Raw genomic sequence first — 10,268 nt, forward strand, 5'->3', positions numbered from 1 at the left:
TCCACATTATTTAGCTCCATCGCTCCTCTAGTGTTGCCTCTTTCAGAAGCATAGAAGTAGTCATTCTCAGCTACAGTCTCAATGACATCTATGGCTTCTTCAATGGTCTTCTTCTTGTTCAGAGATCCCCCGGATGAATGGTCTACTGCCTTCTTTGATTCATAAGAAAGGCCTTCATAGAAAATGTGTAGCTGCACCCATTCATTGAACATATCTGGTGGACACCTTCTTGTCAGGTCCTTAAACCTCTCCCATGCTTCATATAGAGTCTCACCATCTTGCTGCCTGAAGGTTTGTACCTCAGCTCTCAGCCTATTGATCCGTTGAGGAGGATAGAATCTTGCCAAGAATTTGTTCATCACATCTTTCCAGGTTGCTAAACTCTTCTTTGGGAAGGATTCCATCCATTTAGATGCCTTGTCCTTGAGTGAGAAAGGGAACAGAAGTAATCTATAGGTGTCAGGATAAACACCATTAGACTTCACAGTATCACATATCCTCAGGAAGGTGGTTAGATATCGATTGGGGTCTTCTTGGACACTCCCTCCGAATGAACAATTGTTCTGAACAAGGGTGATGAGCTGTGGTTTTAGTTCAAAGTTGTTGGCATGTATGGTTGGCCTTTGGATGCTACTCCCGCAATTTCCTGGGTGTGGATTGATGTACGAACCCAGAACCCTTCTCTCTTGCCCAGCCTGATGTGCTGGACCTTCTCGGCCATGGTTTTGAGCCTTTTCTTCATGATGGTTCTCCATATTCTCATCCATATCTGGTTCAAAGTACTCCTCCTCTTCCTCAGCACCAACTACTCTCTTTCCTCTTGCTTCCCTCCTTAATCTAAGAAAGGTCCTCTCAAGTTCAGAATCAAAAGAAGTTGAAGCCCTGCTTCTTCTCCCTGTCATACAACCAACAAGGCACAAGCAAGGAAACACATGTAGAAAGTAATTTCTACAGAAATACTGTTAGTGTGAGTGATGCAATATATCAAACAGTTAGTGGGTTAGTGGACTGAATTGTAAACAACTAAGAAAATGGGTAGGGGAAGGGGAAGAAAATAACTGAACAAAAAGTAAATTACTCAAATGAACTTAAATCAAACAAAAGAAAAATGCTCAATCTAGTTATCCTCTAATTTAATCATTGTTGATACAAAATCAATCCCCGGCAACGGTGCCATAAACTTGATGCACGGAAACTTGTCTCTCAATAATTTTCTTTCGGCAAGTTTACCGAATTGTCGTCAAGTAAAAACTCACAATAGAGTGAGGTCGAATCCTATAGGGATTGATTGGTCAAGCAACTTTAATTGGAAGAATGTTCTAGTTGAGCTAAGCAGAATTTGGTCTGAGAGTTGCAGGAAATTAAATGGCGGGAAAGTAAATAGCAGAAAATGTAAATGCTGGAAGTAAAGAGCTGAAAATAAATGGCGGAAAGTAAATTGCAGGATTGTAAATGGGAATGGGGATGATGCTCATAAAAGTAAATTGCAGAAATTAAAAAGAATGGGTAAGATCAGAATGGGGAATTCATTAGGTTTAGGAGATGTTGCATTCTCCGGATCAAGTTCATTTTCATCTCTTCCTCAATCAATGCGTTCATTGATCTCCTTGGCAATCTTAAGTGATCGAATTACAATTCCTTGTAATTCAATCTCTCAAATCTTGATCGATAGCCAATTCCTTGGTCAATTGCTCATGAGAAGAGATGAAGTATGGTCACTGATTATACCACATGCATTCCCAAATCAAGTGTTGGTAGAATTATAGTCACCATATCCTTCCAACCCCAATTTGGTCCATCATGAGAAAGCATTTCTAGCATGATCTCTTCATTCCTCTTCCAAGGTTCAGAAGAGATCCAAGTATGAATAGCTTCCTTTCCAAGATAACTACCCAATTGGATGAAGATTGAAAGCTTTCTAGTAAAATCAAGAGAAAAGATAGAAGAAGAATAATGAAAACTAATATTGATCCATCAAATTACAACAGAGCTCCCTAACCCAATGAAGGGGGTTTAGTTGTTCATAGCTCTGGAAATGGAAAACAAAGATGGAAGATCCATTCTCAAAAATAAACTAGAAGTGCAGAGTAAATTATACAGAGAGTAGTTCTCAAATTTCCAACTCCCCAAAAGCTCCTTCTCTAATTCAAAACTACCCCTATATATACTACTCTTCTGATCTTCTAGTTGGTTCTTCAAGTCTTGGATATGGGCCTTTGGATCTTGAGTTTGAAGTAGTTATCCTCTTCAGTGGGCATAGCTTTACTTGCAGAGAGAAAGTGTGAAGTAGGCAGGGTATTTAGCTCAGGACGTTAGTGGCGTTAACGTTAAGTGAGAGTGTGGGTTCGAGAACGTTAGTGACAATCACCTTTTTTACTAACGTTCTACCCCAGGGATGATCCACGTTAACTTCAACGTTGAGAATCCTCCCTAACGTTGCCTCTTGGTCCTTCACACACGTTATTGGGAATCACCTTTTCCAATAACGTTGAGAATCCTCCCTTCCTCCTACGTTAGAGTCCACGTTAACTTAGTTAACGTGGCTCTTAACGTAGGCTTGCCAATCCTTCGAGAACGTTAGTGACACTTACCTTTGTCACTAACATTCCAAGATGCCCCTACTTCCCACGTTAGAATCCACGTTAACTAAGTTAACGTGGCTTCTAACGTGGTGATGATAGCCATCTCCAACGTTAGTGACAAAGGTGAGTGTCACTAACGTTGGCTCATCATCCTTTCCTCCACGTTAGCTTCCACGTTAACTAAGTTAAGGTGGGAGTTAACGTGGCTCATAGTGGCTCATTATGGCTCATTCCAACGTTAGTGACAAAGGTGAGTGTCAACTAAGTTAACGTGGGAGTTATCGTGGCTCATAGTGGCTCATTATGGCTCATTCCAATGTCAGTGATAATGGTGAGTGTCACTAACGTTGGCGATTATTTGCTTTCTCCACGTTAGCTTCCACGTTAACTAAGTTAACGTGGGAGTTAACGTGGCTCAAAGTGTTTTTTCCGACGTTAGTGACAAAGGTAAGTGTCACTAACGTTGGCCATTCTTTTGCTTCCCAACGTTAGAGTCCACGTTAACTAAGTTAACGTGGCCCTTAACGTGGTCAATATGAGCTTGGTCCAACGTTAGTGACAAAGGTGAGTGTCACTAACGTTGGCTCCACTTTCTTCTTCCACGTTAGAGTTCACGTTAACTTAGTTAACGTGACTCTTAACGTGGGCTATGATGGCTCCGAGGACGTTATTGGTGATTACTTTTCTCATTAACGTTGCAAGCTAGCTCCCATTCCACGTTAGTTAGACTAACGTGGCTGCTAACATGGTTCTTTCTTGCTTCCTTTGTCCTGAAATCAAGCAATAAAGTGCATCAAAGTTTTAATCCTCATCATGAGACATGCATCATCCAATTTGTCATTTTAATTCATGCGAAATTCTCATGAAATCATGTAAAGTACACCATGCTTGCTTGAATCAAGATGTAATCCCTTTCGCTAATGGTCTGGTCTTAAGCACACTTTGAATGGCCTCCTCTGTGATGGAAACTTGTCTTCGGTGTACAAATACCAATGCAAGGGAAGAGGAGTGGTAGTTGGTGTAAAATTCAACCACCCAGGACAAGTTTGCCTCCCGAGGCTTCCTCAATAGGAACTTCCATTTCCGCCGTTCGATGCGGGGTATGATGAGCGGTATGACATGGGCCGGAGGGGCTAGAAGAGGCTCTGCATGATAGTTCCTTGGTTTGATCAAGGGGTAGACAAGTTCGCAATAGCGGTTGGAGAACTTGTTCGGATCCCTCGCCGGATTTTCTTTTTCCAAAATATCAATGTTAGCAACGCTCTTCGTCTTATTGGGGAGGGGCTTGGCTCTAGGTGCTTGTTGTGCTTTGCTAATGGACTGTGAGGGTGCCTTCTTGGGTGCCTTTCCGTTGTCTCGTTTGATCACCATCCTATAAAAGAGGGAAAGATGGTGAAATTAAGCCCAAAGAAGCACTAAGAAATAATAAGCATGCTAATGACAAAGCATAATCTCGAGAATAGGTGACTTAGATGCATGACAGCTGCAACATATAACTAAGGCAAAAATGAAGATCATGGTCAATCACTAGCATGTGATGTATGAGTGGTATAAGCATGCAAATGAGAAGCATGAGAAGCATACACTCTTAACAACAATGACAAGAAGTGACAATTAGGGGAAGATCATGTAGAAATGAAGCAAGAAATGTAGTACTCAATGCACATATGAACAAGGTAGTGAAGGGGAAAGAATACCAAAATGGAAGAGCTAACTCAAATATAGCACCAAAAATTCATGACAAAGATGGAAGAAGGGTGATAATGTAACATCCCATAAAGCAACATCAATCATCATAACATACTATATATTGCAAAAGAAAGCAAGTAAATCAAATCAACTCATCAATGCAAGAGTAATCTCTACTTGTAACACCCATAAAAAAATGAAAAGGAAGAGAGAAAGGAATTTCAACAAACAAAGAAAACATCAATGAAACAAACTAAGAGGAAGAGTAAGGGAGTGTAACCAATGAAAAGAAGAAGGAAGAGGAAACTAAACAAGAATAGAAATGAGAAGTACCTTGAGAGGGAGAAGAGAAATGGGGTATGGAAGTGAAAAGAAAGGGTAGTGAAGAGTAAGAGAGAGGAGAAAGAAAGGTGTGGGATCGCCAGAGGTGGTGGTTGCCGCGGTGGTGGCGGAGGAGAGGTGGTAGAGATGGTGGAAGAGGGTAGAAGTGGAGAAGAAGGGTGGTGGTAAGAAGAAATAAAGAAAATTGAAGAAGAAAAGGGCGTTCTAATGCAATTGGTTTGCAAAACCGATGTGCGCGTGCATGGGCAAAAATCAGTAAGGGCGCAGATGCGCATGATGCGCGGATGTGCGAAGGGGCGAAATGAAGTTGTTCATGCGAGCGCCAGGTGCGCAAGTTCGGCACAACTTTGGCTTAACTCTCGGGAAAAAGTACCAGGAGATGAATTTTCATAAATGACGTGGACGTGCACGGTGCGCTGACGCGTCGATTGGCATGATGGTCGAGGTACGCATGTGCGCCTGGTGCACTGATGAACGGATAATTTATACGCTTTTTGGCATTGTTTTTACATAGTTTTTAGTATGATTTAGCTAGTTTTTAGTATATTTTTATTAGTTTTTAAATAAAAATCAAATTTCTGGACTTTACTATAAGTTTGTGTATTTTTCTGTGATTTCAAGTAATTTCTGGCTGAAATTGAGGGACTTGAGCAAAAATCTGATTCAGAGGCTGAAGAAGGACTGCAGATGCTGTTGGATTCTGACCTCCCTACACTCGCAATGGATTTTCTGGAGCTATAGAAATCCAATTGGCGCGCTCTCAATTGCGTTGGAAAGTAGATATCAAGGGCTTTCCAGAAATATATAATAGTTCATACTTTGCACGAGTTTTGACGATGCAAATTTGCGTTCAAATGCCAACTCCCTGCCCTATTCTGGAGTTAAATGCCAGAAACAGGTTGCAAATCAGAGTTAAACGCCAGAAATAGGCTACAACCTAGCGTTTAACTCCAAAAAGAGTCTCTACACATGAAAGTCCAATGCTCAGCCCCAGCACACACCAAGTGGGCCTGGAAGTGGATTTCCACATCATTTACTTATCTTATGTAACCCTAGCTACTAGTTTAGTATAAAAACTATATTTAGTGATTTATTTCACATTTCTGGTTAGTCTTTGACTAATTTATGTTCTGAGATCACGTTTAGGGGGCTGGCCATTCGGCCAATCCTGGACTTTCATCACATATGTATTTTCAACGGTAGAGTTTCTACACACCATAGATTAAGGTGTGGAGCTTTGCTGTTCCTCATGAATTAATGCAAAGTACTATTGTTTTTCTATTCAACTCAAGCCTATCTCTTCTATAAGATATTCATTCACACACAAGAACATGATGAATGTGATGATTGTGTGACACGCATCACCATTCTCACCTATGAACGCGTGCCTGACAACCACTTCCGTTCTACATGCAAACAAGCTTGAATGTGTATCTCTTGGGTTTCTAATCTAAGATTAAAATCTTCGTGGTATAGGCTAGAATTATTGCGACCATTCCTGAGATCCAAAAAGTCTAAACCTTGTCTGTGGTATTCCGAGTAGGATCTGGGAAGGGATGACTGTGACGAGCTTCAAACTCGTGAGCGTTGGACGTGTGACAGACGCAAAAGGATCAATGGATCCTATTCCAACATGATCGAGAACCGACAGATGATTAGCCGTGCGGTGACAACACATTTGTACCATTTTCACTGAGAGGACGGGAAGTAGCCATTGACAACGGTGATGTGAAACATACAGCTTGTCATGGAAAGGAGTATGAATGATTGGATGAAAGCAGTAGGAAAGCAGAGGTTCAGAAGGAACAAAAGCATCTACATACGCTTATCTGAAATTCTCACCAATGAATTGCATAAGTATCTCTATCCTATTTTATATTTTATATCATAATTATCAAAATCCCATAACCATTTGAATCTGCCTGACTGAGACTTACATGGTGACCATAGCTTGCTTCAAGCCGACAATCTCTGTGGGATCGACCCTTACTCACGTAAGGTTTATTACTTAGACGACCCAGTGCACTTGCTGGTTAGTTGTATCGTAGTTGTGAAAAATAATTTGAGATTATAAACGTGCGTACCAAGTTTTTGGCAACGTTGCTAGAGATCACAATTTCGTGCACCAAGTTTTTGGCGCCGTTGCCGGGGATTGTTCGAGTTTGGACAACTAACGGTTCATCTTGTTGCTCAGATTAGGTAATTTTATTTTATTTTTAAGCTTTTTGTTTTTATTATTCTTATTTTCAAAAAATTTTCAAAAAAAAAAATTTATTTTATGGTCTTCAAAATTTTTAAGAATGGATTCTAGAGTTTCATGAAATGTGTTAAATCCTGGCTGGCTGTTAAGCCATGTCTAATCTTTTGGACCGAGGTTTCAACTATCCTTAAAAGAGCTTCTTTGTCTTTCTCAGCAAATTAGCTGTTGTATGTAATGTTCTGCTGAAGCTTGGCTAGCCATTGGCCATGTCTAGTGTTTTGGACCGAAGCTTTCACTGAAAGCTTGGCTGGCTAGTAAATCATGTCTAATTCCTGGACCGGAGTTTTAGGCTAACATTACATGATTCCTGGAATTCTCATTAGAAATTTTGAAATCCTTATTTTTCTCTTCCAATTAATTTTCGAAAAATTACAAAAAAATAATAAAATCCTAAAAAACAAAAATTTGATGTTTCTTGTTTGAGTCTTGTGTCAATTTTTAAGTTTGGTGTCAATTGCATATTTTTAATTTTCACTAAAAATTTTCGAAAAATTCATGCATGGTGTTCATCATAATCTTCAAGTTGTTCTTGATGATTTCCCTTGTTTGATCTTTGCATTTTCATGTTTTTCATCTTTTCCTGTTTCTCATATGCATTTTCAATTTGTTAGTGTCTCAACATTAAAAATTTCTAAGTTTGGTGTCTTGCATGTGTGTCTTTTCTTAAAAATTTTCAAAAATAAGTTCTTGGTGTTCATCTTGATCTTCAAAGTGTTCTTGGTGTTCATGTTGACATTCAAAGTGTTCTTGCATATTTTTTTTTTGTTTTGATTCATAATTTTTATGTCTTGTGTCTTTTTTGTGTTTTTCTCTTTCTTCATTAAAAATTCAAAAAAAAATATCTTTCCCTTATTTTTCTCATAAAATTCTAATATTTGAGTTGACTTTTTTAAAAATCTTTAAAATCTAGTCGTTTCTTATGAGTCAAATCAAATTTTCAATTTAAAAATCTTATCTTTTCAAAACCTTTTCAAAAATAAAATCTTTCTCATTTTTTTATATATATTTTCGAAAACTTTTAAAAATGATTTTCAAAATCTTTTTCTTAATTTCATTTCATAATTTCAAAATCTTTACTAACAATCAATGTGATTGGTTCAAAAATTTTAAAGTTTGTTACTTGCCTATTAAGAAAGGGTCAATCTTTAAATTTTAAAATCATATCTTTTAGTTTATTGTTAGTCAAATAATCAACTTTAATTTTCAAAATCAAATCTTTCTAAATTTCTTTTTCAAATCTTTTTCAAAATAAATTCCAATCACATCTTTTTCAAAACTCAATTTCAAAATCTTTTCTAACTTCTTATTTCTTCAAATTTAATTTTCAAAATCTTTTTCAATTAACCACTTAACTTTTTGTTTGATTTTAAAATTCTTATCTTTTTCAAAACTATCTAACTACTTTTTTCTCTCTGATTTTCGAAAATTACTAACCATTTTTTTAAAAAAATCTTTTTAATTTAGTAATTTATTTAATTTTCAAAATTATTTTGTTTCTCTTTTTGATTTTCGAATTCTAACTACATTTTAAAATAAAAATAAAATATTTTCCTTTTACTTTATTTAATTTTCGAATTCTTCTCTCTCTCATCTCCTTCTATTTATTTATTTATTTACTAACACTCCTCTCCCACTAAAAAATTTGAACCCTCTCCCCCTCTCTATGTTCGAACTATATTCTTCTCTTCTTCTACTCACAAAGGAAATCTCTATACTGTGACATAGAGGATTCCTATTATTTTCTATTCTCTTCTTTTTCATATGAGTAGGAGCAAGGATAAGAATATTCTTGTTGAAGCTGATCCAGAACCTGAAAGGATTCTAAAGGGGAAGCTAAGAGAAGCTAAGGCACAACACTCTGGAGAGGACCTAACAGAAATTTTTGAAAAAGAAGAAGACATGGCAGCCGAAAATAACAACAATACCAACAATACAAGAAAGATGCTTGGTGACTTTATTGCACCCTCTGCTGACTTCTATGGAAGAAGCATCTCAATTCCTGCCATTAGAGCAAACGACTTTGAGCTTAAGCCTCAATTAGTTTTTCTAATGCAACAGAATTGCAAGTTTCATGGACTTCCAATGGAAGATCCTCATCAGTTTTTAGCTGAATTCTTACAAATCTGTGACACTATTAAGACCAATGGAGTTGATCCCGAGGTCTACAGGCTTATGCTTTTCCCTTTTGCTGTAAGAGACAGAGCTAGAATATGGTTGGATTCACAACCTAAGGAAAGCCTGAACTCTTGGGATAAGCTGGTCAGTGCTTTCCTGGCCAAATTCTTTCCACCTCAAAAGATGAGCAAGCTTAGAGTGGGAATCCAAACCTTCAGACAGAAGGAAGGAGAATCCCTCTATGAAGCTTGGGAATGATACAAGCAACTGATCAAAAGGTGTCCTACTGACATGCTTCCAAAATGGAGCATCATAAGTATATTCTATAATGGTCTGTCTGAGTTATCAAAAATGTCATTGGACCATTCTGCAGGAGGATCTCTTCACGTGAAAACCCCTGTAAAAGCTCAGGAACTTATTGAAATGGTTGCAAATAACCAGTTCATGTACACCTCTGAGAGGAATCTTGTAAACAATGGGACGCCTCAGAAGAAGGGAGTTCTTGAAATTGACACTCTGAATGCAATATTGGCTCAGAACAAAATATTGATTCAGCAAGTCAATATGATTTCTCAGAGTCTGAATGGATTGCAAGCTGCATCCAACAATACTAAAGAAGCATCTTCTAAAGAAGAAGCCTATGATCCTGAGAACCCTGTAATAGCAGAGATGAATTACATGGGAGAACCCTATGAAAACACCTATAATCCTTCATGGAGAAATCACCCAAACTTCTCATGGGAGGACCAACAGAAGCTTCAACAAGGCTTCAATAATAATGGTGGAAGAAATAGGTTTAGCAATAGCAAGCCTTTTCTATCATCTTCTCAGCAACAGACAGAGAATTATGAACAGAGCAATTCTGGCCTGGAAACCATAGTCTCTGATCTATCCAAGACCATACTAAGTTTCATGAATGAAACAAGGTCCTCCATTAGAAATTTGGAGGCACAGGTAGGTCAGCTGAGTAAGAAGATTACTGACACTCCTCCCAGTACTCTCGCAAGCAATACAGAAGAAAATCCCAAGAGAGAGTGCAAGGCCATAACCTTACTTGGTGTGGCTGAATGCCCAGAGGAGGAGGAGGACATGAATCCCAGTGAGGAAGCCCTCATGGGACGTCCTTTGGACAGAAAGGAGTTCCCCTTTGAAGAACCAAAGGAATCTGAGGCTCATACAGAGACCCTAGAGATTCCATTGAACCTCCTTCTGCCATTCATGAGCTCTGATGAATACTCTTCCTCTGAAGAGGATGAAGACATCACTGAAGAGCAAGTTGC

General features: G+C 38.4%; 1 non-coding gene across 1 annotated transcript; it reads left to right on the forward strand.

The window, feature by feature from the left end:
- The first annotated feature begins 207 nt into the window (after nucleotides 1–207).
- LOC148574030 (small nucleolar RNA R71) lies at nucleotides 208–314 on the forward strand. Its single transcript, XR_015906169.1, has one exon. It is a non-coding gene; the product is annotated as a small nucleolar RNA R71 (small nucleolar RNA).
- Nucleotides 315–10,268: the final 9,954 nt, after the last annotated feature.

Source organism: Arachis ipaensis, chromosome B2 (assembly GCF_059453495.1).
Source record: "Arachis ipaensis isolate K30076 ecotype BB chromosome B2, ASM5945349v1, whole genome shotgun sequence".
Taxonomy (NCBI): domain Eukaryota; kingdom Viridiplantae; phylum Streptophyta; class Magnoliopsida; order Fabales; family Fabaceae; genus Arachis; species Arachis ipaensis.